Raw genomic sequence first — 5,282 nt, 5'->3', positions numbered from 1 at the left:
GCCCTGTGTGTGTGTGTGTGCGCATGCACTCAGCCTGTGTGTGTGTGCGCCCTGTGTGTGTGTGTGCACATGCACTCAGCCTGTGTGTGTGTGTGTGCACCCTGTGTGTGGGGGTGTGTGAACCCTGCGTGTGTGTGTGTGCGCCCGGTGTGGGTGTGTGTGCCTTGCGTATGTGGGTGTGCACCCTGTGTGTGTTCACCCTGCGTGTGTGTGTGTCCACTCTGTGCGTGTGTGTGTACGCCCTGTGTGGGTGTGCACCCTGCGTGTGTGGGTGTGCACCCTGCGTGTGTGGGTGTGCGCATGCACTCAGCATGTGTGGGTGTGTGAACCCTGCGTGTGTGTGTGCACGCCCGGTGTGTTTGTGTGCACCCTGCGTGTGTGTGTGCGCATGCACTCAGCCTGTGTGTGTGTGCGCGCCCTGCGCGTGTGTGTGTGCGCCCTGTGTGTGTGTGCACCCTGCGTGTGGGGGTGTGTGAACTCTGCGTATGTGTGTGTGCGTGCGCCCTGCGTATGTGAGTGTGCGCCTTGTGTGGGTGGGCACCCTGTGTGTGTGTGTGCCCTGCGTGTGTGTGTGTCCACTCTGCGTGTGTGTGCGTCCTGTGTGGGTGTGCACCCTGAGTGTGGGTATGTGTGCACCCTGCGTGTGTGTGTGTGTGTGTGTGTGTATGAATGAAGAAGTGCTGATGTTACAGTGATGAGCATAATACACCCTGGAGAGATGTTATTGTTCTGCTCTGTATTGCAGTGGGGCCTAGAGTTCCCAGTCCCACACCAGGGCCCCATCGTGCCGGGCGCTGGACAGACCCTGCCCCAGAGACAGGTGTGTTTCCTCCGGAGGACAATTTCTCATCCCGCCCCTGGTCAGGGACCGTGCGCATCATTTCCTGCGAAGATCCCCCATCCCAGCGACTGGCCTGGGCCCAAGCACAAGCCCCGCGGCTCTTGTGCCCCGTTGGCAGGCTGGCGTCGCTGCCAGTTGTGGGGAGCAGCTGGCGTCGCTGCAGATGCGGAATTTCCTGGCTGTGCGTTTCTGCAGGGACACCCTGGGCAATGGCTCCTCCCTGCTCCGGGATCCGTGCGGGGCTCAGATGTTCCTTCCTGGGGCGGGGGGAGGCAGCAGTTATTAAAACGGGCCCTGCCCGCCCTTCAGCTTTGACAACCCGGCTTCCCAGGAGCTGCCTCGCACACGCGCCAATTAAGCTGCGAGGCCCACTAGGGCCCTGGGTTACGGGAGGGAGCGGCTGCCAAGCCACTCGATCCCCCGCCCCCGCGTAATCTCATTATTCCAAGACGTCCCGGCTTCCTCCCTCTCCCCCAAACCCGCTGGCAAGGAGGGACAGTCAGATCCTCTTGGCCGCTGGGTTAATTCTGGGCTAATTCGATTGCAGCCGGCCCAGATTGGATTACTTGAGCCTGCGCTTGGGCCTCCAGTCCTGGCCTTGCTACTCCCCAGGGAGCTACTGGCGCCTCCTGCCTCAATCAGACACTTCATAACTGCATGAAACACTCCCTGCGCCCGCGCCCACCCCGGGGCGGAGCTGGCACGCAGGGCGGGGTGACGCGAGCCGCAGCCAGTGACGTCTGCGCAACCGGCGCCGCTTCCGCCTGGCGAAGCCGGAAAGTCGTTAAACCCAATGGAACAAATGCCAGCGAGCCGGGAGGGTGAAGCCAGGGCTGGCCAGAGGGAGCCAGCCCACGCCCACGTAGGAGCCACACAGCCCCCGAGGGCACAAGCAGGGCAGTGGTGGCACCCGGGCGGGAGGGCACTGCACTGGGCAGCAGGACCCCTGGCTTTCAAGGCTGGCTCCATCCCCAATCTGCTGGGGCCATCCGTCCTGGGGCTTGGCAAACAACCTGCCCCTCGCCTGGGACGAGCCACGTTCCTCCACTGAGCCTGTGGGGCAGGGACCATCTCTCCCTGTGTCCGGGCAGTGCCCAGCACGCCGGGGCCCCGCTCTCAGCTGCCACCCCAGGAACCCATCCTAAGAAACGCACTTGGGAAGGTCGTTAAAAACCTCCTGCTGGCGCCCCCAGAGACAGGGATGTCTGGAGCCCCAGGCGCCAGGAATCTGGCCAGTGCAGTGCTGAGCCAGCCCCGAGCAGGGGGGAGAGCCAGCCCCAGAGACAGCAGTCGCGATTCCGGCCTGGGACAGCGGCAGGGAACTCTGCTGGACTCGTCCGGGCATGTGGGGGCCAGAGTAGGGCTGGGACCTCAGCCTGACCCGCAGCATCTGCCTCTGGGAGCCACCCCCAAACTCGGCCATCCCGTGCCCCCCTCCGGAGCAGAGTGGGGCCCACGCCGGGCGCTCAGGGCCAGGCACTGGGACCAGGCAGAGGTGGTGCTGAGCCCCCCAAGGCAGCAGGCAGACGAGCTCTGAGGTCTCCATGTGGAGCGAAGCCGAGAGAGAGAGAGAGAGAGAGAGAGAGAGGCTGTCCCAGGAGCTGCGGCTCAGTGGGGCCCAGTGTACGGGGCGCAGGCTGGGCCTGCGCCAACAGCCCCCCCGCCCCAGGCTCCGGCCACAGCCCATTGTCTTGCTGGGCCCGGGGCGGAGGAGAACTCAGCCTCATGCCGACGCCCGCCCAGCAGCCGTGGGGGAAATGAGCCCCCAGGCAAAGCCCCAGCCGCTCCCCCAGGCCCGCCCCCGGCTGGGCAAACAATCGGCCCCTGCTGGTCAGCTGTGACCAGGCTGGGTGCTGGGAGGGCCCAGGAGGGGGCATCGCAAGGAGGGGGCGGCAGGGCCATGTGCACAGGGGCATGGAGCTGCTCCGTGTGTGACGTTTTTTGCTAATTACTGAATGAGGCCATTTAAATATGTGTAAATAGTTGCCTAGCCCAGAGCGTAAGGTATGGGGATGGGGCTCAGAGCGGCACAAGCGCTGCGGGGAGGGGGAGGGAGCGTGGCAGTGGTGGGAGCGCCGGGCAGGGGCAGCAGGTAGAGGTGTGGCTCCGTGGTCATCCCCGGGGCCAAACGCCCGGTGCCCGCCTGGCACGAGGGCTCGGTGCGGGGCATGGGGCTGGCGGCTGGCGGCTGGCGGCTGCACGAGTGTCCCGCGAGATGCCCGATGCCAGGCAGCCCCGGGCAGCATGAAGGTGCCCATGGGAGGCACAGGGTGGGCGGGGGATGAACAGGGATAACAGCTCTTCCCGGCTGCCCGGCCGCTGGCGCTCACAGGACATTGCTGTCCTGCCGGGAGAGGCGCCGGGCCCAGGGGAATGTGCTAGATGAGGCCTAATGCCCCAGCTGCCCCCTCCCACCAGCCCCTCGCCCGCAGGCTCGGGTCTCTCGCCGGTCCCGTGCAACGTGGACACGGGCTTCGCGGCTCCGACGCCGCGGCCCCAGGCGCCAGTGAATGCGGCTGAGCCCCTGGGCCTCCCTCCCCCACGTCCCCAGACGGCTCGGCACTAGGAGAAGCAGCAGACCCCGAGCGTGCCGCAGCGCTCCAAGGAGTCCAGCCGTGATGGGGCAGGGGCCTGCCCACAGCTTCTCAGCTCAGGCCACAGCCGGAAAGGTGCTGGGCCCCGCTCCGGCGCTGAGCTCATGGCCCAGTGCAGACGCTGCAGAGCCCGGCCCGCAGGTCTGGCTGCCCGCTCTGTGCTGGCTTCCACCAGGGCAAGTCCAAGGTCCTGGTCCTGCTCCTGCTCTTAAGGGCGCTCCCCTGGGTGCTGGGCTGGCTGCAGGGTCCCAGCAGACCCCCCTCAAATCCAGCAGACTCCCTTGTGCAGCCATGTGGCCAGCACTTCCCTGGCTCGTGGCCAGGCTACTCCTGTCCCTGCCACAAGCTGAGGGCACCTGGGCCCCAGCAAGTCCCCAGGCCCCCCGATGGCTGGGACCAGCTCCCTCCGTCCAGTGAGCTGTGGGGACGGCCTCTCCCTGCCCCACGGCCAGGCGGCTGCAATCAGCCTGCTCCCTCCGCAGCAGCTTTTTCTCATGCCCCTTGTCTGCGAGCAGCCGATGCGCTGGGTCACTGCTGGGGGGGCCACAGCCGGGGGCGGCGGGAGGCTGCATCAGCAGAGAATCGGGGGGGGGAGGGGGGAGACCCCAGGCCTCTCCAGAGCTGCCCGCTGCACGGGGCATTGCAGCATGGCATGCTGGGTACATCTGCACTGTGATAACTCACCCGCGGGGCCGGACGGCCACACTGCAGGTTACAGCCCCGAGTTGCTGACCTGGGCACAGTCCTCCCAGGCCAGGTTCTCCACTTCCTCCCGCGAGTGTCGCTCTGCCAGGGCAGGGGCTGGGGAGAGGCACGTGGGCTCCGTGCCCACCTGGGGAACACAAACCCATCACCTCCGCAGGGCCCCTCAGCCCCAAGATCCTCGCCCGGCCTGCTCCCCCCGAGGCCCTCCCCTTGTGCCTGCGGCCAGTGCTGGTTTCCTGGCCTGGCCTTAGTGGCCGGGCAGCGCCCGAGCAGCAGGGAGACAGGGGCAGGGCAGGGCAGGGCCGTGGGGGGGGTCATTCTAACAGGGTGGAGCCCAGGTGCCCGTCCATCCCTGCCCTCGGCTCCTGTGTCAGCCCGACTCCCCTTCTCCCGCTGCCCTCCCTGCTGGGGGGGGGGGCGTGATCTCTCCCTCCCCCCCTCAGGCCAGGTTCTGCTGAGCCCAGAGGTGCTGGCACAGGTGGGACGCGGGCTGGAGCCCCTGGCTGTGCTGACAGGAGCCGTCGCTCCGAACCTCGTTATCAAAGGCAAAGGGCATGTAATCGGATTGAGCAAATCCAATCAGGTGCATTAGGCAGGGAATGGAGTCCATAACCAGCCCAGCCCCCAACACACACAGACACAGACAGACACACACACAGACACGCACACGCACACACACAGCCCAGCCTTCGCCCCAGCCAGCTTCTGGCAGGATCTGGCTCCCCCAGGGACCCCCAGCCAGCAAGTCCCAGGGCCCGTGTGCCAGACAGGCTGTTTCCATCTCTCTGGGCCCTGCCCCAGTAACAGCTGTTCCCCTAGGGAGCCGATGGGCCTGCCAGCCCCACCCTCAGAGCGCCTGCGGAGAAAGGAGACACCATGGCACGGGGACCGGGGTCGTCCCCCAGCTTCGCGGCCTCCCACAGGAGGGGCAGGAGGATCCCGTCTCCAGTTTAACCCACAGGGAGCGGACCAGGATCCCCTGCTCAGAGTGGGCCACACCACCAGGTTTGTCACTGCCCTGCCGAGACCTTTCACGGTACCAGTGCTCAGAGCCTCAGTGCTACGGCTCAGGCCAAAGTCAGCTGGGGATTGTCACCAGCCCTGCCTGCCAGGGGAGAGCGCCCCCTGCTGAGCCCCCCAGC

This window comes from Terrapene carolina, unplaced genomic scaffold (genome assembly GCF_002925995.2).
Source record: "Terrapene carolina triunguis isolate 2854851 unplaced genomic scaffold, T_m_triunguis-2.0 Scaffold431, whole genome shotgun sequence".
Classification (NCBI taxonomy): domain Eukaryota; kingdom Metazoa; phylum Chordata; order Testudines; family Emydidae; genus Terrapene; species Terrapene triunguis.
Note: the sequence above shows the minus strand (reverse complement) of the source record.